Raw genomic sequence first — 27,249 nt, 5'->3', positions numbered from 1 at the left:
AAGACACAAAAAAGTTTCCATTGCTGAATTTGTTAAAGTCATATCAGCCTGACAAGCTAAGGTCACTGAAGTTCAAACCCAAAAATGTTCATATCCCTTAGGAGAATGGGACATTATTAATATTTTTGTATAGAACTCATGAGTGATGCAGTCTCTCTCAATGATGAAATGAAAAGGGTATTCCACTGTGTACTGTGAAATATATTATATATCTTCCACATAGTTGGTTGGGGATCAACTGCCAGCTTCTTCACGGTATGAGCTCCTGATTGAAGCGCCAGCTGTGTTCCAGGGATTGAAAGAGACCTTGAAAATGGCAAAGCAAGACCCAGCATTCAGAGCTGACAAAACAAAACTGACAAGAGAGGCAATAGCTATTCTTTCAGAGTGCTCATCATAGGAAATGTCATTGAAAATAAAAGAATGAAAAAGAAGAAAGGACAGCAAGAAGAAGGGGGGAAAAAATCAAACAGAGCTTTTAGTGTGACATGAATATGGTTACCCTTTTTATTTTAAAAAGCATGTGTGAGAAAAATAAAGGATCATAACCTAGAACTTGAAATAAAATTAAAATGCAGTAGTAAAATAAGAATAAGCCTCCCCCCCCCGCGTCAAAAACATTTGAATGCATTCTCCTCTCATGCTGGTGTAAATTAGAATGAACTCAACTGAAGCAGATGGAAAGTGAAAGGAAAATCAGGCCCATTACATTATAATATGTTTACAGTATTTATGCTCTTAAAGGAATTTCTTTTAAATTACTGTGAATCATTATCACTCCTACCAATGTTAAACATTTTAACTCTTAAAGCATAGAGCTGATTTGTTATAGTTGGGTTACTACAACTAATGGAAACTGAAGGAAGGTTTTTGTTGTTGTTTTTTTTTAAAGGGGGAATAGGGATATCTAAGGTCATTTTATGCCGGCTACATAATAGCACAGAGACAATAAAAGATGCTCACTTTTCAGTTACAAATAATTGGTGGTTTCTCACCGTGCTTTCAACTTCCAAGGATTTTAACATTTCCCCCCCTGTAATTGTGTGTGTGTGCAAGCCAGTTCTTTGGCAGCAAAAGTGCTGAAGTGTCAATTGGTATCCCCTGGAGACTTCATTTCTACTGTCTGACACTGCCATCATCATCACGCAATTCAGAGTTTATCTTCCCTGTGTGACTGGGCTGGAAAAATCAGACCTACACAAAGGTTTGACCATAGGCTGATCACAATCGGATAGATGGTCTATATTTTTAACTACAATATACTACACTGATGGGTGCCATTTTAAGAATCTGGATAAGCTGACACCGAGTGTCATGCGATGGCTGCAGAGCAGACAGTGTTCCATGTAATCAGCAGATTGTTCTTGCCAGAGTGCTATTAGGGAGCCAAAAGTTGTTCTGATCCAGCAAGGAGTAGCAACAATACCCATATTGTGGCAGAACAGGTCCCAAGAAAAGGCTGTGGAATCACTAGGGAAGGACATTTCCAGTTACTTTGAGCCTGACACATATCATACCTGACCAGCTTACCCTAAGTGGAGAGAAACTGCTGTTCAGTGGATAGGTCACTGAATTGGGAGTTGGAAAATTTGGCTTCTATCTACCACTGACCTGCCTCTAGCCACGTCTCTCTGTGTCCCCTCCCATCCTTTGTTTCACGGGTCAGCTGTTTGAAACAGGAACTGTCTTGCACTGTGTGTTTGTTCAATGAATCATAGAATATCAGGGTTGGAAGGGACCTCAGGAGGTTATCTAGTCCAACCCCTTGCTCAAAGCAGGACCAATCCCCAACTAAATGCCTAGCACACTGTGGCCCAAACGTTGGATGGGGACTCCAGGTTCTACTGAAATACAAATAAATACAATATTTAACAATTATAATCATTTTTAACCGGCAATTAGCAGCGTCACTCTCACTCAACTTTTTGCATCTAGTTTGCAGGCCACAACCTTTAGCTAAAAGTCTATTTGTTCAGTAAAAGATGGAGTACTAATCCACAGGGACTAGAGACAGCTTTGTCATTTTCTAGATGACAGCTTCTATTTTCCAGTGTATTCTGGGAGAGACACTACCATCCGTCTTCCATCTTTTTCAATGAAACAGTTGCTTATCTAGTAGCTAGAAATGCTCTTGTTTAAAGACACACACACACACACACACAATGACTCCATCACAATCAAAAGGAATGCTGCGTTGTTTGACTAAACAAGTTCACATTCTACTGTTTCTCTGATACATCTGCTGTTAAGAACTGAGTCAGCAACCAGCCTGGGAACAAAATCAAGGTCTATTTGATAATAACTAATAAATAACTGATTTTTAAAAAATGGGCAAACAAGGATAATTTTAAAACACCATGGTTAAAATGCTTTAAGAACTGCGCACCTCACTTCATTAAGGAAGTATGCAATTTTTTTTTTTTTTTTTTTTTTTTAATTTGAACTCATACAACTCCATCAGAGTCAATATGGTTGCCTGGGCTCAATGAAAGCAGAGTTTAGTCTACACTATGTACACTAGAACAACCACGCAAAGGAAGACTAACAAAACTGTTCAAGTCTACAGGAAAATGGATGGCTTGGTCCAGATTACGTTGGGAAGAGAGGGGTTTAAGCCCACCTTTGCACTGTATGCAGGGCCAGTTCCCCAGCGTAATTTACACTGTCTGCTAATGGCCTCAAAGTGCTGCAATCCCCTCCCAATGCTTTCTTTTGAGTTTTAACTCCCTGGTGATAACTGACAGGAGCCCAGAACAGCAATCATGCTAGGCTGTTTGGTGGGGTGCAGGAGGGTTTTGGGCTCTGTATTGATGTATTGAAGACGGTGTTGGAACTGGAAGATATCTGTGAGGTTCTATGGCAGGGGTGGGCAAACTACGGCCACGGGCTGGATCCAGCCCCTCAGGGCTTTGGATCTAGCCCACAGGATTGCCCCCTGTGGCACTGTGGGCTCCGCGCCGCTCTCAGAAGTGGCCAGCACCACGTCCCTGTGGCCCCCAGAGGGCTCCTAAAGTAGCTCCGGGGTGGCAGCAGTGCACACCGGGGCCAGGGCAGGCTCCCTGCATGCCTGCCCTGTCCCCGGCCCCGCGCCGCTCCAGGAAGTGCTGCAGCCCCTGGGGGAGGGGGAGCGGAGGACTCCACGTGCACTGCCCTTGCCGCGCCTCCAGGTATCTCCTCCAAAGCTCCCATTGGCCGTGGTTCCCCGTGGGGGGCGGTGCCGGGAGGCAAGGGCAATGCATGGAGCCCTCTGCCCCCCCGCCCGGGGGCCACAGGAACGTGGTGCCGGCCGCTTCTGCAGAGCGGCGCGGGGCCCACGGTGCCACAGGGGGCAATCCTGCTGGCTGGATCCAAAGCCCTGAGGGGCTGGATCCGGCCCATGGGCCATAGTTTGCCCACCCCTGCCAGAGAACCTCACAGATATCTTCCAGTTCCAACACCGTCTTCAATACATCAATACGGAGCCCTAAACCCTCCTGCACCTCCCCAACTCCCTGCCTTAAGCCCCTGCCTGCACCTTGCACCCCTCCTGCACCCCAACCCTCTGCCCTCAGCTCCCTGCTGTACCCTGCACCCCAACCCCCTGCCACACCCCGCACCTCTCCTGCACCCCAACCCCCTTGCCTGAGCCCCCTCATGCACCCTGCACCCCTCCTCTGCCCCAATCCCTTGCCCTGAGCCCTTCCTGCATACCACACCACACTCCCTCCCCCAACCCCCTGCCCTGGCCCTGCATACAATTTCCTCACCCAGATGTGGCCCCTCGGCCCAAAAAGTTTGCCCACCCCTATTCTATGGGATCTAAAAGTTGGGTCTGCTGGGTGCTGGACAGCCAACACCTTTACGCCACTACCTGGCAGCCAGGATAGAGCCATATGCATTATCACACAGACCCTGTGGAGGTAAATGTCACAGGAAGTAACACAACAGAAGGCTGGACTGACAACTTCCCTCATGGCCCCTGATTGGTCCAAGCACCCTATCTAAGCCCAGGAGGAGTTCCGGGAAACATCTATACAGTGAGGTGGATTCCCCTGCCAGCCATAGTGACAGACACATTTCCCAGTCTACGTGCTGAACTGTCTTGCCTACAATTTAGGTAAGCCCAGCATATCCAGACTCCCTCACTTCTGTGTCTAAGTGGTAGGTGTGGGGAGTGAGGGGGAAGAGAGGACTGTACCTGCAGTCTCTGCCCACCTGCTAGGGTGACCAGATGTCCCGATTTTAGGGTCTTTTTCTTATATAGGCTCCTATTACCCAGTTCCCGATTTTTCACGCTTGTTGTCTGGTCACCCTACCACCTGCCTGACTCCCTTCCACACCCCTATTCTCTTCAAGGATTGCCCTTTTATCCTTTTCAGAGTGGTAGCCGTGTTAGTCTGTATCAGCAAAAAAAATGAGGAGTACTTGTGCCACCTTAGAGACTAACACATTTATTTGAGCATAAGCTTTCGTGGGCTAAAACCTACTTCATCGGACGCATGCAGTGGAAAATACAGTAGGAAGATATATATACACAGAGAACATGAAAAAATGGGTGTTGCCATACCAACTGTAATGAGAGTAATCAATTAATGTAGGCTATTATCAGCAGGAGAAAAAAAACCTTTGTAGTGATAAAAATCAGATGTCAAGAATTATAACATTCAAAAACTAGTCGGAGAACACTTCAACCTCTCTGGTCACTCAATTACAGACCTCAAAGTCGCAATATTCCAACAAAAAAACTTCAAAAACAGACTAACGAGAAACTGCAGAATTGGAATTAATTAGCAAACTGGACACCATTAAATTAGGCTTGAATAAACACTGGGAGTGGATGGGTCATTCCGCAAAGTAAAAACTATTTCCCCATGCTAATTTTTTCTCCTACTGTTACTCACACCTTCTTGTCAACTGTTGGAAATGGGCCATCCTGATTATCACTACAATTTTTTTTTCTCCTGATGATAATAGCCCACCTTAATTGATTACTCTCGTTACAGTTGGTATGGCAACACCCATTTTTTCATGTTCTCTGTGTATATATATCTTCCTATGTATTTTCCACTGCATGCATCTGATGAAGTGGGTTTTAGTCCACAAAAGCTTATGCTCAAATAAATTTCTTAGTCTCTAAGGTGCCACAAGTACTCCTCCTTCTTTTTCCTTTTATCCTTGTCAATGTCCTTTTTGCCAGCCCTGGGCCTCCTGAACCTGGAAAACCTTTTTATTCACCCTGGGGATGGGGGTGGGGGGAAGGCAGGTGTCAAGGATAGATTTCCCAACTGTTTTCTGTGCATTGTTTTTTAAGTATTGGTAAGTGAGGCTATCAGAAGTGTGTGTCTGCTTTCCTCTCTACATGCTGTGTGCTCCTGTTGGAATTAACCCCATTGTAAGCACATAGCAACCAAGCAATAACACAACTAAACAAATAGATAGGGACATTGAATATTCATAAAGTAATACAGGCATTTTCACATCCTTCACATGGGCCATCTAATTTTGCTAGTGGGTCTCTGTAGAAGACTGCATAGCACTGTCAACCACAGACACACACCTATAAACTTCCTGCTGTTAAGATCTGTCTCCAAAGAAATTTGTGCATTGCCTTGTGAACTTAGGCTGAAGTTTTTGATGTTTTCTGAGAAAATATTGACAAATAGATAAAATAAGAATGAGCCAAAACTTTGCTAGACACTTGAACCAAACATGGAAGCTTTTGAAAAAAATCTGGATGATATTTCCTATTATTGCCCACTTTTTATGTCTGTATTTTATGGATCTGACCAGGAATGAAAGTAGACATAATAAAATAGAGGCTGCCATTAAAAAAATCATCATGTATCCAGTTATTCAGAATGTATGTGTGGGGGGGTGGCTGCGCCACACAGGTAGGTGGAGGGTTAAAGTAGCCCTCAGGGAGGCTGTGCAAAACCCAACCAACAGGAGGAGGGCTTGTAGAGAGCCAATCAGGAGAAGGCTTGTTGGAGCAGCCAATCAGGGCCAGGGAGGGCCATATAAGAAGGGTAGTTCAACAGAGCAGAGGCAGTCTCTCCCTGGAGTGCAAGGGAAAAGGACTGGCTGTCTTAGAGGAGTACCTTAGATAGAGCAGTGCTGGGCAAGGTCAGAGGAACAATAGGAAGCTCCAGCCTGAGGACTGCCAGACTGAGACTCCTGATACAAAGGGCTGGGAAGGTGCTAGGGCTATGGGAAAGTGGCCCAGGGAAATAGGCAGCGGAAGTTGGAGGGGCGACAGCACGTGGCCACCAGCTATAGGGTTCCTGGGTTGGGGCCCAGCGGGCCCCCTTTCTTCTCCCACTTGCCACAGAGGGGGTAGCCAGTATTTGGACTGCCCCTTGAAGTGAGGGGCTAGACCAAAGGCCGCAGTAAGCCACAGCGGCAAGTGGATGGACTAGAGACAACCAGTTCCTGCCGAAGGGGAGAGAAAGTGGAGTGGGGCAAAGCCAGAGGGCCGTGTCCAGAAGAGGACGCTGTGGTCCAGGAAGTGACGCGGGTCTTAGAAGTGCAGCAGAAGTGACAGCGGTGAGACACAACTAGAGGAAGGTGCACCGGCAACCAAGAGCTAATTCCCAGCACGGCCAGCAGGAGGTGCCGAGGTAGCGAGTCCTGCTCTGTCACAGTATGATTCTGCAGTTTTCTATAATCTGTAAATACTGTGTGGTATTCTCTGGGAAAAAGTCCACTCTTTTTAATGGTGACCACTATATCATGAGAGTCTGTTTGTATGGTATCTCAAACTATAACGGAAAGTATCCAAACTCATGGGAAAGTTTTTCACAGTAGATTGTAGCTGAAATGTATAGATCTAGGAGGCTCTGTTAATTTATATAAAGTTTGGTTACAAATCCAGAACTGAGCCAAACTCCTCCAAAACTATTTGCTTTGCCCATCACTAATGAAGAAAACACAAAGGTCCATTTTGTATTTAAGCACCTAATACCAACCTCACACATGTTCATATTTCTGAAACTTGACTCTGACATCTATAGTCACACCCCGAGAATGCTTTTTCCTGTTCTGAGTTATTTTGGCAGAAGACCTACCTCACCAGATGGAGAGGTATGGGGAGTCTGGAGTTATTTGTCCATGTGGTCCCCTTAATTCCTCTTCTGTGGTCCCTAGTTCCAAAGCTTTCAATAGCATTGAGTAGAAAAAATAAGAGTACATTAGAGTAAGTACCAAAACACCTGGGGGCAAGGCAGGCTTCACTAGGCAAATTTTAGGCAGGCAGTCTCTGTGGGCAATCCTGACAATTGATCCTTCATCCTTATTGAAGGTGAATTCTCCTTCACAATGGCACTCCTAATAACTCCCAGCTGGTTTTAATGATAGGATTTATAGAGTGTTTCCAGACAGACGTGAATTTCATACAACAGACCTTTACAACAATAGTATCCCACATCACAAGATTTTTTTTTTTTTTTAAACCAGGGGCATGAGATAGGGGTATATCATATAACAGTGGCTATCTTTCTTAGTCATCAGAAGAATTCTTAGAAAGTACCAAGACCTTGTTCCCTCCCACCCCCACCTCTTTTCTTATGTGACCTCTTCATAAAATATTTAAATCGCAGAACATGGAGGTTACCTCCCATCACGCATCTTAGATAGAAAAGTTTCCCCCTTCTTGTTACCAGGCATTTGGCAGCCCCACAGGGATTCTCCATAATTGTTCTGAGAGTTGATGGAACATTTGAATTTGTACTTTACATACAGTTTAGATACATATTTAGGATTTTTACTAACCCATGAGAAAAGAGAATCAGAGGTTTTATTTGCCTGTGGTATAAGACTGCAAAGGTCAATGGGGTTGCACATACATGGAAGTTGGATTAATTCTATACTTAGGGGTCTAATATTGACACAAGGTTTTAGAATTCATTTAGCTGGGGAAGATAAGTAAATCATGGTTAGAGATATACCTATTATCCTTGCATCAGGTCAGGGTCAAGGTCCACAGCCTTCAACACAGACTTGAACATCATTGTAAGTCACTGTGGAGTTTTACTAGTTTAAGGTGAGAAACCTAATTGATCAATCCTTTGAAGTTGGTCATCTTCCTCTCTACATTTAAATAAATGGCAAATGTGAGTGGATCATAAATTTAGTCAGTGAATGCGTGATGTTAAGTCAACTGGCCCAATGCTTCTTCTGTTATACCACTTTGTCCTTAGGATCAATAACAAATAGTCCTCATATTATATTAAAAGCATGAGAAGAAGTACTGTATATTCTGATAGAGAATGTGATATAAGAAACACTTTCCACAAGTTAGAGTTAACTCATGATGAGTACTAAGGCAGTGCAGAGGAGCCCCATATTATAGGTTTTTGTTCATTCCCCAAATTAAGAATGTTCATTCACTTTACTTTTCAGTTCCCCTGAAATGATGTGTAAATTTGCTTCATCTTGCTGAATGTTATTGTCAATTTATGCCATATCACCATTTAAAAAAAATAGTTCAAAAGGCAAATGGAGGCACATATATTAGTTTACCGCTAGCACTTGAGAGAACAATGTCATTTTAGGACATTGATAACAAGAGTAAGATTAAAAAAAAAGTCCAGCATGGACTAAATTTTACTATAGTAGAAAATGTGCTTCTCGACAACACTTTCCTCGGATTTTCATTTTTCTTCAGTGGAAACAGATGCTATAGGTATTTGAAAACTGGAGAAATGTCAATAAAAATATTTTTACAATAATCACACATTGCCTGCTTAGTAGAGCTGGCAGAATTAATAATTTAAAAATACATTATCTGATGATTTTAACCCTTTTTTTTCCTGTTCTTTCATGAACTCATCCCAATTCATGTAAACGTTAGTTATTTGTAAGAATTTGCTGAGGAACAAATTCTTAGCCCATTTTATTTTAAATTAAGTGCTCATGTTGGCTATTTGTAAATCATAGGGTGTAAGTGGTCATCTAAAAGTCACATAGTATTGATTATTTCTCTGAGAGGATAACAAACTGTTAAAACTAAAGAAGCATGAATGATGAAAAACAACGACTGGTGAAGTGAATACTCTTATTTGTGCATGTATACCCTTGTTCACATGTGGCTTCAGGGATTCATACAAAGAACACACATTTTGAAAGCAATTGTGTGAACAAGACTAATTCACACAATTTTTTGTGAATAATGAGAGATAGAGGCAACTGAACTTAACAGCTGTTCAGATTTCACAGAAATTGGCATCAATGGGGTGATATCAATTTACACCAAATGAGGATCTGGCCTAATACTTTTACCTCAGGAGCTCTGAGTGATGACTGGGATCAAATAAGAAATGAACTCAAACCACAAAATTCGCATCTGAAATATGAACACTCCCAAAAGCGAGGATGTTTGGATCCAGCATTTGGTTCAGGCCCACCTGTACATTAAATGCAGTGAATATTACTCAGCTTAATGGAAGGGGATTATGAAGTCAATGAGACAATTTGCAGAGTGGTACTGACTAAAGTCTAGTGTCTGGTACAAAACTTGGTCCATTTGTGTTCAACTTTGAAGCCAAATTCCCCTCTTTCCCTGATTTCTCTCTCTTTAGTGGACCAAGTAGGACGCTGGAAAAATCCAGTGTTCTCACAATGGGGAATTTAGTATTTTTTCCTGAAGTCTGCATACAAATTACCGTGTTTTGTTTCTATTTTATTGATTTCTCCTTCTCCCCCAAATAAAGGGGGGGGGGGAAGACAAAAATGGAATGGAAAGGAAGGGAGGGAGGCAGGGAGGGGAAAGAAGAGTGACATCTTAGTTTCCATCTGTTGTAATTAATCAAAGATGTTTAAGAGGTCATATCATTTCTTTTCAAATTTACCTGAGATCCCTCTTCTGAACATTACCTGTTGTTAAGCTGCCAGGCCAGACCAATTGCTAAGTCAAGCTTCTGATCCTGGAGACAGTCTGCTCTTCCATATAAACAATATGAGGCATTTTGCTACAAGCACAACGCTAGAGAATCATGCTTTTGTTGAGTTGGAGAGTTTCCAAGATGGGTGGACTATATCCCAAAACACAGTCTGGGAAGTAATTTTTAAGGTCTCCATTATCATATTAATCCTCCTGCCTACTTCTAGCCAATAGGATTCTGGGACAGCCCCAAAACATGAGAGCCAATTTGGCTCCAGAAGACCCACATCTCCAGCAGCAGTCTGTTCTGGCAGGGCCAATGCACTGTACCCTGTGGGGGGATCAATGTGAACAAAAGTGTTTTCTGCTGAATCACTCTTAACTATTCTTTTACTGTTTTCTTCTACATGACTTAGTATAAGGCATCACAGCCAATTACTTCAGCAATTCAAAGGCCACTCCATTTTTCCTCAAGAACAGTGGAATGTAAGTAGATGCAGCTCCTCTTTGTGGAGAAGTAACTTTCCCAAAATTAATTATTTAAGCAGCACATAAAATATTTAAAACATCTTATATTAAGCATCTTCTATATTCAGGATTTCAAAATAGGTCAGTTTAAAATAATGAGGGATAAAGTGATAAGATCTTTATTAAACCACGTTTGACTGTCTGATTGCTGCTTGCCAGGAATACATATATGAAGCATGTGCATGGTAGTTGCAAGCAGAATACCTGCATATGACATGCAGCTGTAATGCTACTTCTGAGTATTGCTATTAAATGACTTTTACAATTTTGCAAATAAGGCACATAGTTAAAACAATAGTTGTGGCTGTTGTGCTCATATACTGTAATTGCACACACAGAACGGGCCTTAGTCTCTATCAGTACAAAATATTCTTATTTTATTCACTTGAAATATTTTATTGTTCCTCATGCAGAAAATATACAAAATTTCACTCCTATAAAGGACAAGCGTCAATGTCATGAGTCTGGGGATTCAAATGTGTGGAATCTTTTGAGTCATACCACCCCAAACTGGTGTACAACTAAATAAGTAGAAAGTGAAAACAAGTGGCAAATACATGGCTAAACATATTCTATTATTGAAATATGTGGTGGAAGCAGGGATAGAGACAGTTACATTTTTGTCAGTTGTCAACTTAATCTGTCATAAGTACCTTGTCTGAGCACTTCACAGACTTTAATGTATTTATCCTCAGAACATCCCAGTGAGGTAGGGAAGTGCTATTAACTACATTTTACAGAGGAGGAACTGTGGCACAGACAGACTAAGTGACTTATCCAAGGTCATACAGGAAGTCTGTGGTGAAACAGGTAATTGGACACAGTCTCCCAAACCCCAGGCTAGTGCCCTAACTCCTAGATCATCCTTCCTCTTGTATTCAGGAGATTTCCAAGATGTGTTAGCCTTAAATCCTCATTCTAATTCTAAATGGCTGACCACATTCTTCTAGGGTATGGTGGTGATGTTAAATCATCTGTAACTAACTAAAAGTGCTGTGACACTAGGGAGTAAGTTAAAAAAATCCAAGACGTCTTTTTTTAAATGGCATTGTTACATGTTTAAATTGTTCTGATTTATATTCTGATTTCATTTGCATGTTATTCCCCTCCCTAAGTAAAGTTATGACATGGCAAGCCAGAGTTAATCTTTCCCAGCAATGTTTTAGGGAAAGACTGATGCAATATGCAGTTTCAGAATTCATCACACAGACAACATCGGGGATCAACACTCTGAAAGAAAGTGAAAATAAAAAGGAGAAAATTACCCAGTCTTACTCATTTATGAGAGTGAGCAAAACCTATATTAATTTAATCCTCTCTTTCCCATTTCCAAATGCTACTACTCCCCTCCATCCTTAGCATTGCCCTCTCATTTGAATCCATCTTAGAACAGAATTGTCTCCCATCCCCCAGTCACCTTTAAGTCTGGGTCTCCTGTTTGTGGTCCCAGAGTTCCTGAGCCTGTTTATTTTCCTTATCTGTTTGCAATAGCGCTGCTACATCCTGTTGTAACCATCAAGAGCAAAGCCTTCTGGGTGCATTAGCCACAGCTGCAGGCAGGCAGCAGAAAATTAATGATTTCAGGAGCTTTGAGGATATTAGACAGGAAAACAGGCAATTGGAAATGAACAGCTAAACAATAGAATTTTTTTTTTATTTTGCTCCTTTAAAGTTAGTATGTGGGGAAGGGAAACCCAAGTCGACGGAGCAAAAGACTTCTGCTTTCCCCTTGTAAGTGAGATTCCTGTGTGACATCAAAGGGTTTTTACATGCAGGCTGGAAATGTTTATACATCTTTTATAGGGCGGAATTATACCAACGAGGTACAGACCTGGGGGAGGGGAAATGTAAAGGCACAATCCCTCCCTGAGTTCCCAGGAAAAGGAGTGCAACAAGATAAACCATGCTTTATCCATTGCTCCTTCTCCTCCCTGCCTGCTTTGCAGTGAAGTCTGTCTCATGGGAGCATGGAGAAAGTAGCAGGCAGCTACGCTCCTCTGTATTGTGACTGGCTTCCTGTGCTTTCCCCCTAACCTGTACACCAAACACAAAGGCAAATTAGAATCTGGTTCATAAAAGGTGGCAGAAAATACAAATTGTATTAAAGTGCAATTTAACAAACTCCTGCACTGGTCAGCAGTAAATCAGATTGTCCCTGACTATAAGAAGTCAAAACAGCTTTTAGCTGTCCAGGAACTATTTATTTAAATACACCGCTACCTCGATATAATGCGACCCAATATAACACGAATTTGGATATAACGCGGTAAAGTAGCGCTCCGGGCGGGGGGAGACGGGGGGGACTGTGCACTCCGGTGGATCAAAGCAAGTTCAATATAACACAGTAAGATTTTTTGGCTCCTGAGGACAGAGTTATATCAAGGTAGAGGTACTTCTCTTGAATGAACAGAACTGCCATGCATTTAAAATTGTACCTTCTCCCACATTTATGGCAGACATAACAGCTGGGGACAAGACAATCAAAAATGTGGAGGAATTTAGGGAGGAGCTGTTACAAGTTTGTTTGATTTTGACATCATGGTGATTAGAGGTTCTCCTCTGACAGGGCACCAATGTGATTGCAGAAGTTGTGCTTGTTGTTATACCCACTGGATGAAAGTTGAGGAAAGAGATCAAATGGACTTCAGACTATTTGATGAAAGTTGTAGGGTGACACATCCATTCCATCCTTTTTAACTGTGGTCAAGGCTATCATTCTAAAAGGGCAATGTTTAGGAGGAGACCCGGGGTGATTATCGTGAAGAGGCCAAAAGTCAAACCACAGACATTATTTAATACTCTAGGTTTCAGAGTAACAGCCGTGTTAGTCTGTATCCGCAAAAAGAAGAACAGGAGTACTTGTGGCACCTTAGAGACTAACAAATTTATTAGAGCATAAGCTTTCGTGGACTACAGCCCACTTCTTCGGATGCATATAGAATGGAACATATATTGAGGAGATATATATATACACACATACAGAGAGCATAAACAGGTGGGAGTTGTCTTACCAACTCTGAGAGGCCAATTAATTAAGAGAAAAAAAACTTTTGAAGTGATAATCAAGCTAGCCGAGTACAGACAGTTTGATAATAAGTGTGAGAGTACTTACAAGGGGAGAGAGAGTCAATGTTTGTAATGGCTCAGCCATTCCCAGTCCTTATTCAAACCGGAGTTGATTGTGTCTAGTTTGCATATCAATTCTAGCTCAGTCTCTCTTTGGAGTCTGTTTTTGAAGTTTTTCTGTTGTAATATAGCCACCCGCAGGTCTGTCACTGAATGACCAGACAGGTTAAAGTGTTCTCCCACTGGTTTTTGAGTATTTTGATTCCTGATGTCAGATTTGTGTCCATTAATTCTTTTGCGTAGAGACTGTCCGGTTTGGCCAATGTACATGGCAGAGGGGCATTGCTGGCACATGATGGCATATATCACATTGGTAGATGTGCAGGTGAACGAGCCCCTGATGGTATGGCTGATGTGATTAGGTCCTATGATGATGTCACTTGAATAGATATGTGGACAGAGTTGGCATCGGGGTTTGTTACAAGGATAGGTTCCTGGGTTAGTAGTTTTGTTCAGTGATGTGTGGTTGCTGGTGAGTATCACTTCAAAAGTTTTTTTTCTCTTAATTAATTGGCCTCTCAGAGTTGGTAAGACAACTCCCACCTGTTTATGCTCTCTGTATGTGTGTATATATATCTCCTCAATATATGTTCCATTCTATATGCATCCGAAGAAGTGGGCTGTAGTCCACGAAAGCTTATGCTCTAATAAATTTGTTAGTCTCTAAGGTGCCACAAGTACTCCTGTTCTTCTTTTTAATACTCTAGTTAGCCTGATTTTTTTTTCTCATTTTAATTCAAACATCCATGTATGAATTCTGAATAGTGACTAGGATGATAAGAATTCTTTTAAGTACCCAGACAAAAAGAGAAGGCAGACTAATTCAATAGTTTTGAAAACAGGACTAACCATTCATTAATACTAGTAGGAATGAGTCAAATCTGGAAACATTTATTCCCCTCCTGCTCCTCCTTCTGAACTTTGAGACAGATAAAACAGGAACCAACTCTGAACCACTTCCGATTTTGGTTTTTGCAAAACAAAGCCTCAACAGATCATGTTTTTCCAAAATGAACTCCATCCCATTTTTTTTCTCGTCTTTGAAATAGGGAACGGGTAAAATTGGAACCCACCAAAATGTAAGGGTTCAGTAAAAAGAGGACCCAGGTTTAAAACACCGGATAGATTTTGAAATTCAAAACCACCCTCATCTCAGCTATGTAACTTTTGACACATGACGGGGCTCTCTTTGGTTTTTTAAATATTGTTTTTCACTTTAGACCGTGATGAACCACATGTCCCCTTGACTGTTCCTAACAGCTGATCTGATCCTTTATGCCACTATCAGACTCCCATGCAGCTTAAGGTTTCAGTTGCAGCTGTTAAGTTCTCCGTGATGTTTGTGCATTCTCACTTCCACCACAAACAGTTCACAAGAAAACAATCACAAAAACCATGAAATAATGAGGTTCTACGAAAAATGAAACAAAAGTCCATCATTATGTCCTTTCAAATAGTCAAAGAATGTGAACAAAAGTTTCACTTTGGTCTCACAAAGGCATCTATATTTGATACTCCATGCACTGTAACTCTTGTACCCATTAATAGCCCAAGCAAGTGCTTAAGTTTCATTTTTTTTAAGTTGATCTATGAACTACACACACACAGTTGTCTTGAATAAGGTCCATTATTTTAGATGTCATATTGGCCTAACAAAACAGCATTAACAACATTATATGCATCACTTCCAATATACTGGGACAATTATTATTAATTCTGCTAGAGCTTTCAAGAAAAAATGCATGCCATAAGTTTAACTGACTGCAAGTCAGTTGAGTGAGTAATTTTTGAAGTTAAAGTTTTGAATACACATACACACACAGTCTCATATCCTCCTGGTTGTAATTTCAGCAGCCCTACATTCTCAACATCAAACAGAGGTTAAGTACCATGTTATTTAAACAAGATGGAGGTATTTGATAATGACTGAGTAAGAGGAGGAGGAATGCTGGAAGGGAATGGAACTCCTATCAGCAGGGCATGGGAGAGAACTTAACAGCAACAGCACATAAATCTACTTTAATACAAATATTGCTGTCATAACATCATAATTCAACTCTCTGCATTTTTATGTTTCCCACTTTGGAAAACAAACTATGTCTAAGGATATTATTTCACTCTTTTTTTATTATGCAATTTGAGAAAGAAGCAAAGACTAGTTAGATTTAATTACTCCCATTAAGTTACCTTAGATGTCAGGCTCCAGTAGTAATTCACAAGTGGGTTGAAGGCAAAATACATGTTTACTTAACTCCACCTTTTTTGAAGATCACTGAACAGTCAGGATTGAAAATTGCACAAAAGAACAGTGGGATTTCTTCTTTCACTGTTTATAGCAGTCAAAAACATTTCACTACATCTCTGTGTTTGGTGACTAGTGATCATCTGATTTCTTTGCAGATATTTGTAAACTATTTTTATAATGTTACCCTTCTATCAAAAAGTCCTAAAGTGGAGATGCCAGAGACCTGAAGGAGATGATAAAAAAAACAACCCCACTCTTTTCTAAACACAGATGCTGTTTAGCTTGAGCAGCAGCATGATGTCAAAATGCATATTAAATCCATGAACTCATTTAATTTGGACAAGAGGAGGAAATGAGTTGGCACCCGATTAAAAAAGCAAGGTAAACAAAATCTTCTGTATTGCACTTGTCACAGACAATCATACATCCACTGAACCAAGAAAAGGTTTGGCAGATGCCACTTATAAAAGTCACTGGTTGATAACAAAACCTTCTAATTAATGTTCAAAGACAGGCAGCTTGTTCTATGCCTTAAAATATGGTGGATAAAGACTAACAGTGGCAATATTTAGATATATATTTAACAGGGAGACTATATGTTTGAATTGTGGAGTCATGCATTGTGGTTAGAAGCAGGATTAACCTCAAATATTTGGAGTGTAGTTTCAGTTTGGACTAGTATCAAAAAGTCTGTCTGCTTACCTGAAGGTTATTTGAACTATGCGATTAAAAATAAAAACAGTTGAATCAATAGGACATACTAAGCATGACCCAGATCACTTTGTATGCTGTATCCCTTTCCATGCTTCCTCCATTTTTTTTTTTTAAAAGATTGTAAGGTCTTTGGAGCAGGGACTACATCTTTCTATATGTTTGTACAGAATCTAGCACATTGTGGGTGCTTAATATTAAAGTTCACGAGAACTGCTTGAGTCTACAAAATTGGGTGGAAGCCTTGCAAGAACATGTTTCTCGCAGGATTTCTAGCACTTTCAGTTTTATCCAGAAACTATAAAAGTCATCCAAATATTTTGGAACGCCCAACAACAACAACGAGATCCACCTCAAGTTTGGGTCTAAAGGGGGGTGGGGGTGGGAGTCGGGGTCAAAGTTCCCTGGATGAGATTCTTATTCCTGTTCCGGCCTGTACACTGGGATAAAGGAATGGAGTGGTGTGAAGGGGCTCTGATGGCCTCAGAAGAATTCCCCTGATGAGGGAACTGACTAAGACAGCTTATCACCATTAAAAACAAAAAACTCTCTTGAAAGTCCTGGTGTAGGGGAAAGGCATGTCAAGGCAGGGGTGTGTATAGAGAGTGGCAAGTCAGCAAATCTTCAAAGTCTAGTGGGACAATTCTGCTAGCTACCAAACAGAAAAGTGCTTTAAAAGATCAAACATTTTTGTGTTTGTATTGTTGTTTTAGCTGTGTTGGTCCAGGATAGGAAAGATAATATCTTTTATTGGACCTCACCCACCTTGTGTGTCTGATAAATTTGTGGTCAGTTGGGGACTAATCCTATAAATCTTCCACATAGAGAACTTCCATTGACTTCAGTAAGTGTGCCTGGCACCAAAGGTTTGCTGAGACCAGGCCCTGGGACATCATTTTTTGTTTCCTCAGATTATTTCATCAAATTGTCTTGGAACACAAACACATTTTTGTTCTTCCTGAGGGAGCTTTTGCTTGTATTTCCATTTGGTGCTGACAAATCCAATCACACCGTCAATTCATTAATGAACTTTTCATGGGCGTTGGTTGGTGACTTGGCAGGAATGTTACAGAACATTGCAAAGGGGCAATAAGGCATGAATTCAGTGAGCTATTGATGTGGTGTTGATCTCACTGGTGAATTGAGGTTATGGGCCTTTGTTATTCAGATCTCTTATATAAATCAAACCAAACAAAAACAACTCCATTCATGCAAAGCAGCATTCAAAAATCTCTATTGGCTTCCACCTGTGTACTCCTATTAACTTGGATTCTGCCATTAGGTTTTTCTTAACCTTTCTGACTCTCCTGTATTTCACACAGGCAGGAAGAGTAAATTGGTTGGGAAATAAAGGGATTGGCCTGCAGCTCTCACCAGCAGGCGGTGGTAGGGGAACTGTAACATAAAGGAGTTCTTTACATTTGTGTGATCTCCATGATACCTGTACTCCTTGGCATAACCTGGCACATATGCAATCTCTAGCTAGTGTTCTAGGATTTTATATGGGTTGATTAAAAAATTATAAATACATAACAGAGAGCAATCGCAGGATAATGTTGTGAGGAGGGTGGGATGCACCATATGTTCTTTTCCTGTTCTTGCATTTGCAGCTTTTACATACAGAATTCCCTGGCAGATGGAAATAAGCATGCTTTATGCAAGGTGCAGGCGGGTCTCTCTGTCAAAGCTAAAGAGCTGAAGAACAAAGCAGAGCAATTACAAGTTCTCTGTATAAAAATCTATATGACCCCTATCAAATGTATTACAGATGAGTTCTGGAGAATTACAGGAAAGTCACTGAGCATTACTAATGTAATCTCTTGATCATCAGCAGCTTAGTATTTTTTCTAAGGAGAGATTGATACTAGGAAGATGACACTCACTAGCTCAATAGGTTGGAAAGAAATAATTTCTAGTTGGATTATAAGAATGTTCCTTTTGGTAGTTCATAACCTCCCAAAATGATTTTACCTTCCAATAGCTACAGATATATCATTTAGTGTTATTTGCATGAATGTGTGGAGCTGATAGATTTAAATCCTATGGATGGATGGCAGGTTTTTCGTTACCATAAATCCTGTCCCACACCAACAGCATGATAGAAGCATTTTGATAAATAACTTAAACTGAAGCTTTCTGATAGATAAACTCATTAATCACTACCCTCTCAGTCTCATAAGAAGACTTTAAAATGTACCATGTTCAGTGCTTGTGAATGTTTCTCTTTTCCAAATCACAGGGTTTATTAGTTCATGTTATTTAAGATAGGCCAAGCAAATGCTAAGAAAAGAGACTATATCAGCAGAAGAAAGAGTAGTGGGGGGTGGGAGTGGGGGTTAAATTCAGTCTAAGACCAAACAAGGGCTAGATTCACAGTACTATCATTAATGCTCTCTTCCCAGAGAATTTTGGCGGACTTCCAGTTTATTAAAACAACAATCAAAGGCAGATCTTCTCTCTGTATACACAATGAGTCAAGAATGGATCATTTACTCAAATAGAGCTGCTCACTGATGTATAAAAGCAAAAAAGCATTTTTGGGGAAATTGTTAGTTCATGAATAATATGTAGAAATGCTCCACTGTTGTGATTCATACAAAGAATTCTGATCATTATTAAATGAAAATAGAATGCAATATTGTCATTCTGAAAGCACTAACCACAAGATCAGCAATTAAAGTATCCATTAACTTATTTTTATGTAAAAGAAAAATGTGCATATAATTAAATCTTTCTGCATACAATATGTAGATACACAGTGCATCTGTACTAATAGGTGAATTATAGGGATGCATCTCCACGTAAAAATTAGGGATTAGAGAATTTTTTGCCTAATTGTTTAACTCAAACATCATGTGTTGGAAAGCTTGACTAAGAAGTTATTGGGTTCTTGTAGTGTTCAGAAAAGATTGGGGGATGAAAGGGGCAGAACAAAAATCATAATGGAAAAAATGGAGGACAGGGTGAACGAGTGAAAAACTAATAAACAGAGGGTGAGATCCTGACCCTATTAAAGGGAGAATTCTGCCATTGACTTCAGTGGAGTTGGGACTTTACCAAGTAGAGGTTAAAGATCAATACACTCTGCATGTCTCATACTGGTAACCTGCTAATGGGTAATCTATTTTTTGTTTGTTGGGGAGAGGGGGGAGGGAGAGGGTGTTCTGCACCCAGGACACAGCACACGTTTCCTTTTTGCTAGTAAAAGATGCTTGTCTTTATTATAATTTTAATTGAAAGAACAGGATTTCTATTACTTGGGGGGAAATGTTTGCAAACTCAGTTTTGTGACCCTCCCCCCACCTGAAGAAAAAAGAAAGCTCTCAAAACCTCAAACTCTATGAGGTTGACTACCCCCTAATAATAATAATAATAATTAATAATAAACCCTTAAAAGTTGGCTGTATTACCTATGATTACATGTCTCAAGCAGTAATTTTTGAGGTTAAACAGAATTGCTGTATATCCAAATGGTAGCTAAAGATGTAAGACAAGCAGACTTCACACTTGAAGACTTCTCTATCAGCAGAGTCTGCCGCAGGGAGAAGTGTCTGTAAAATCTGCTTTGTTTGCAGGCAGCATTTTGTAAATCCGAATCTTTGATAATGACACAGTCATATTGAATGGTGACTGTGACTGAATGGTTGTTGAACTTTTAAGATATGATTCAGCACACCACTATGAGAACAGAGCACAATAACATTAAACACCAGATGGTATTTCAAAGCCCATCAGATACACAGATTCCTTTTTCTTCTCCACAAAAGATCAGCAAGGCCTCATGTCTGAAAAAACCCATTAAGATAAATGGAGCTGATTTGGTTTTGTCTTGCTAGGCTATTATAGGAAAGTCATCTGAATGGGTCAAATTACAAACTGGTCTGGATCAAAGGAAAACTACTGCAGTAGCGGGTCAAATTGATCCAAGCTATGTCAACTGGATCAGCGTGAAACCCTAAACTGCAGTGCAAAAACTCTTAGAATGAGATGTAACTGCACCAATTAACTGAAGCAATGTCTTTTTTTCCACACAAGGTAGAAGGGCTTTAACTGGTCAAGCTTACCAGGAACCTTTCTATCAGCTACCTGGGAGGGAAAGATTTGTGAAAGTGGAGTCAGAATTCCAGGTTCAACAGTGATAAACCACTCGGCACCAAAAAAGATACCAGTACATAGTCCTAGATCTTCAGTTCAGATAACCAGTTTAACTCCATTGACTTAAATGGAGCTACACCGATTTACACCAGATGAGAATCTGGCCAATAGTATTCTGACAGACTAGAATGGGAATTACACCCAGTTGGTGATATTCAACCCTGCAGCAACTCCAATGAAGTGAGTGGAGTTACACCAGTGACGAATTTCATCAATTGACATCAATGGATTTCTTTTGGTTATATCAATGATAAATTTGGCCCTGTGCAGTTGTATGAATAACAGAGGTTAGAGAAGATAGCTACATTTCAGACTGGAGGCTCTGTGTGTGTGTGTGTGTGTGTGTGTGTGTGTGTGTGTGTGTGTGTGTGTGTGTATAATCTCAATCTCTCTCTCTCTCTCTCACACACACACACACACACGGACAAGAACAAATAATGTTATATTATGCATATTCATTCTGTCAATGTGATAATCTCAGATCGCATGGCTATGAGCACTGTATACCTACACAGAAAGAATCTTGTTTGTTTTTGCATACAATTCTGTAGCTTGTATTAAAAATGAATAAACGTGCTTTTTATATACAGCCATTTTAGAAAATAATGGATGTAACCCTGAGAATCTTGTATTTAATATGCAGACAGACAATAATAGGACAAAATTTTTCACTTTGGAATTCACAGATTAGAAAAGATCTGTGGGGGAAACCTCTGAAATCAGTCAAAGACCCCCCATCTCAATAACGTAGATATTTAACTGGAAAAAGAAACCATCAAATATCAGAGAGATCCTATGACCTCTGTCTCAATCCCAATACATTGCAGCAAAGCAACAAGCTTTACTTAAAGCCTTCCTCAGTTAACAAAGAATGTTATCTGTGATACAGGATTTATATCGATATCTATCTATCCATAAAAAAACCTGGCAGAATATTTCTGAAAGGAGGAGCCAGTCAGGCCTCATCACAGATGTTTGCATGTCTCCTGCTGACTTGCTCATATGTCAGTAACAACCAACACTAGTATATCAAGCAAATGAATGAAATGTATATGTTTTCCTGACAGTCCAGTTGAGCACCCTGTTTGCAGCTGCATTGTTGCTCATTGAGTCTACAGAGATCTTTCTGCAAGAAAGCAGTTACCTAGGGACTATGTAAATTCCCTACAAATTGTCATTTGCATGTTCTCCATTCAACACATGTCCTGTAAAATATACCATGCATATTTCTGGCAACAACTGAGTCACTCGATTCATTAATTATCATCCTCTTGCCATTAAACTGCTGAATTCTGTCACACTGGGAGCCTTTTTAGGATTCAGGGGACGTCTGCTTTTTTATGTTTAATTTCAACAGAGGCTTCAGGCACTGGAAGTTGACTGTGGGTGCCAGTAGCCTAGTTTGATGTGAATGAGCAGCTTTTAATAAGTGATGCATATTTCTTTTCAGCTGCAAACGTTTTCTTTTTCTCTGGGGTTAGATGTAGTGAAGTGCCATGGCTATTCGAAAAGATGAGGGTGTCAAAACCCCTGATGATTTCTAACACTTGGAACACATCACACAGGGGCAATTAAACTGACAAGGAAAAAAAGGTCTCCTCCATCCAGATTTAGACCGTGTTCCTATTCATGGACAAATCAGCAAACATTATAAATGCCTTCAATGAGTAATGAATGGGTTCTGGGTTAGTTACTGTGCTGACAGCAGGTTTTAAATTCTATTGAGTCAGGCAAGGGAGAAGGTGAATAGGGTAGAATTACAGGAAAGGATTAATGAGGGGTTTCTTGCTGAACATACTGTTGCAGTGTTCTCTCAGTCACTATACCAAGCAGTCACTGATTTTTGCCTTGAGGACTGTACTTTTATAACCTAAAATAAGCTTCCTTAAACAAATCCGCATCAGGCAATGTGTCAACACTTCATTGGTTTCAATAGAATTAGTTTCCTAAATGCTCTTTTCTGAAGCAATTTTTGTACTTGAAAATGCATTACAAGGAACATTTACTACAACTACAGTACAATGATGTATAATACGACAAACAGAGTTTTAATCAGTGCAAGCTGTAAGAGCGAATATATTACACATATGGTGCTCTCTCCCTCCTTTACTCTTTGCTCCTCCAGAGTCATAATTAAAATCCATTCACTTGTGTATTTACAACTATTACTGTTGTTACTAATAGGTTTTCATTATTTGTTAGCAAAAACCCAGTATTTACCCTGTATGAGATATAGTATTAACCATAGATTTAGGAGGATGGTTGACAGTTGTTTGTTTACTAATGTTACATTATTTTCGCCCTGAACATACACACAATAGCATGCCAAATAAGCCAAAAGATCATTTTACTAGAAACGAGATAATGTGCACGCAGCTCCCACAATACACAGTATGTGAAACCAAATGTCAGCACTGTTTGTCAGGCTTAGCTGGATCACACTTGCTATGGCTGTTAGAAGGTGCCAAGGGCTCTTGAGATAGGACATCACTGACTCTGGCGCATTCCACAGCTCTGTCAGGTATAAAGATTACATTAAACAGATCATTTAGCTTTGTGTACACACCTTTGTTAGCCTCATTTTGGGGGGCTAATTTTTTGTAGAATTTTACAGAGTAGAATATTTACAACAATTCAATTTTTAGATTTTGCATTTTCATAGTTTGTTATGTTTTCCTGCACCCTCATCTCTTGGTCGTTTAAAACCTCTCTGGAGAAAGCCTTCAAAAATTAACTGTAGGGACCAATGCTACACTGGCCAGGGATTGAACTGGGCTTTGCTGTCTTTCACTTCTATTTCCCTAGGTACTCTCAATTGAGGCAATAAATACATTAATAAAGTCCTGAAAGGAATGACTCTGGTTTCCACATTAGTGATTACTTCTGTGGCTTCTTCCTTCTCTAAGCTGTGGGTTTATTCAAAGGCGGGAACCTTGACACATCTTCAGTCAGTGGAGATATAGATGCAATGGTGCTGTTTCAATAGTAACTCAAAAGATTATTTAAGATATTTGCTTTGATAATAAGAAGCACATTTTTCAGAAAGTGGGAGATTGAGAGGTGGATTTTGGTCACCCTGCATCAACAATATCCTATGGTGAAACACCAATCTTTGTTATAAGCATAATTTAAAAGAAATAACAAAAATACTAGAAAAAATTTGTTAGTCTCTAAGGTGCCACAAGTACTCCTGTTCTTTTTACTAGAAAAGAAAAGTCATTTTCTTGTTCATTATTTTCATGTGATGGACAACTTTAAGAATATGGTTTTCGTTCTTTCCCCCACTGCTATACCAGTAGCAGTACCGAGAAAGATTTTGCAACACAATACTTACCCATTGGCTGTTTTTTCCTGTATGTAATATAAAGGAGAAAAAGTGGAGGTGGAAGGCAGGAGAGGGGGAAATCACATAAATGAGTTTCTGCAGTGAAAAACTTCTCCACATGCAAAATGGTCCCAGCGAGCAGATTTATCCCCTAAGATAATTAGACACTGCCAGGATATTCTAAGGGTTCCATCTTATTCTTTATAGCTATCAGTGAAGTCAATAGCAAAGCTCCCTTTGGCTTTCAAGTGGAGCAGGAACAGGCCTTATTTGGTATTAACAGACATTCTGCCAATCATTTACCCTCTTGCTCTTCCTAAAAAAGGAGTTAAATATTAATTAGATCTGCTTGGATCTGCTTGGAGGAAGACCTGTTAGTACAGTGTAAAAAAAAAAAAAAAAAACTGGTGGCCAGCTTCCACAAAGGATCCCAACACAACTGAACCAGTGGCTTCACTAATGGGAAATATTTCAATAATTTTCCTACTGGAGACAGACTAAAGGTCCGCAAACTTGTATGATGAAGAAATACTATCATTCACAGGGGAACTGCAGAGTTGAAAACTGAAAAATCTCATGGGGGAGGGGAGGAAGAAGCATGAGAATAGGAAGTGTCTGCTGGAGTGAAATCAGGCCTGAGAATCAGGGAATCCTAAATCCTAAAATACTGGTTTGGGGAGGTAATTTAGGGACTGATCCAATGCCTACTGATGTTAGTCAAATAACTCCCATTTTTATCACCTGGTTTGGGACCAGACCCTTAACTTCTTCTCCTTCAGTTTCTGTGTAAAATGGGGATGATAATATTTAATAATGATAATATTTACATCCCACTCTAGCCAGTAGAGATAGGGGAGTAATATTTGCTGAATAATTTAATCTACAGTATAACTTTCAAAATCTGAGGGCCTTAATGGAGTTGGGCCCATGAATCTGAGAGGAGAATTTGACTCAATATGACTAATACCTATAAAATCTCTGTATTCAGATAACTTAATTCATCAATAAAATATAAGGTTCATTAGCTTCAATAAGGACTTAAAGGTCAGATGTAGCCAACTCAATAGAAACAGGCCTGATGGAATTCCATACATTGAAAGAATAGTTTTGTTTGAGCAATATAGAAATATAGAAAATTCTGCCCATCTTTCTGAAAGAGCTATTATAAATATATATACACACAAACACACACACAAATTTGTTAATGGATGTCACCATATTTAAGTGGCCTATTTATTTTGACAACACAAGTTAATGCTCAGTCCTCATCCTTCCACCCTTTAAAAAAAAATATTGACTAATGCTGCAAGTTGTGTTAGGCTTCAGATGACTCATGGTTTATTCCATATCTGAGGACGGTGGCCATTTTTTCCATTATTTATCATGTTATGTAAAAGAATAGGTAATACAAAAAATCATACTGTACATCTGTAAAGTATATCATGCTGGGATGATACAAGCACATGGTATTATAAAATCTTCAGTTTCCCAAAGTCTCAAGGCACATGTTGTTTCATTGCAAAGCATACCATGCATCTTGTTACACTACTTTTGTTTTCAGTTGAACCCAAAATGATTTTTTTCAGAGAATCGACATTCATAGTGGCAAGTCATAGTTATTTATAATGACTGCAAGTAGTCATTGGGCCAGCGAAAAAGTGAGACTGACCCTATAGCAGGGGTGGCCAAACTTACTGACCTCCGAGCTACATACGATAATCTTCAAAAGTTCAAGAGCCACAAGACATGACAACCTGACCTCATGGTTTCCACACTGAAGGGCTAACAGAAGAAGGCACAGTTCCAGAACAACCAACCAGTAAAAGACCCTTATCATATTTTGTTATTAGAAGAGGATCTAGAGAGCACAAAGGAAGATCCCCTATTGCTGCTGATGTTGCTGTTAAATGCATTTTCCATGTCTTCCAGCATTAGGATGAAAAGACACACCCTTGCATTTCATCTCATAATTACTTTCTGAGCCAGGGAGCCTCTCACATCTGGGAGAAACCACGACATTTGAGGGCTGCCTGTGTATGCACCAAGGAAGAGTCCTATGACAGTGTACCCCATAAGGCTTTATGGGGAGGGGGTGCTTATAAATGTATGTATGACATAACTGGAATATGTTTTGTGCTGCCTGTGCCATGTAACATATCTCCGTAAAGGTTATGGTCTACTATATCTATTCATCCTATTTGTACATATATATCATTTTCTACTTGAGGTTAAGAATATTGGCTGTATGCCTGCTTGGTTTCTAAGTAAGCTTTGTGAGGCATTTGGTCAGCTTCTTTAGGGAGGAATTTGCCAGGTTAAGTGCCTGATCAGGAAACACTTGGAGAACAATGAATCTTGGAATGCTCCAATCCACATAAGAAGTCTTCCTGGAGACATGCAAGATACCATGTGGACAATGGCTTCGGCCTGTAAAGACTGAGTCATGCAGGGACATGTGACTTGCCACGGTGACTCCAGAACTCCATCTTGGAGCTGGACTTTTCATAGGAGGAGGTGTCTCCACCCACAAGAGAGAGTCTATTTAAACCCGTGGGAGACCCCTCCATTTTGTCTTCAGCTGGCTAAGGAAGGAGCCTCTCAATCCCCCCCCCCCAGGATACTTGAAGGAAACTGGAACAAAGGACAGTAACTACAGGGGTTGTGAGTGATTGCTGGACCCAGGCTAAAGGGAGATTAGCCTGTAAAAGGGAGTGCTCTGGAACTGGTGAGGAACTTATCTGTATTTAGTTTGATTAGACATAGATTTGCACATTTGATTTTATTTTGCTTGGTGACTTACTTCGTTCTGTCTGTTACTACTTGGAACCACTTAAATCCTACTGTCTGTATTTAATAAAATCAATTTTTATTTAGTAATTTACTCAGAGTATGTATTAATACCTGAGAGAGCAAACAACTGTGCATATCTCTCTATCAGTGTTATAGAGGGCGAACAATTTATGAGTTTGCCCTGCATAAGCTTTATGCAGGGTAAAACGGATTTATCTGGGTTTAGACCCCATTGGGAGTTGGGCATCTGAGTGCTAAAGACAAGCACACTACTGTGAGCTGTTTTCAGGTAAACTTGCAGCTTTGGGATAAGTGATTCAGACCCTGAGTCTGTGTTGGAGCAGACGGGAGTGTCTGGCTCAGCAAGACAGGGTGCTGGAGTCCTGAGCTGGCAGGGAAAACAGGAGCAGGGGTAGTCTTTGCACATCGGGTGGCAGCTCCCAAGGGGGTTTCTGTGATCCAACCCGTCACAAGTCCCTCACCCAGCCAGCTCGATTTTTGAATTTCTTTAAT

This window comes from Malaclemys terrapin, chromosome 6 (assembly GCF_027887155.1).
Source record: "Malaclemys terrapin pileata isolate rMalTer1 chromosome 6, rMalTer1.hap1, whole genome shotgun sequence".
Lineage (NCBI taxonomy): Eukaryota > Metazoa > Chordata > Testudines > Emydidae > Malaclemys > Malaclemys terrapin.
This window is presented reverse-complemented; position numbering follows the sequence as displayed.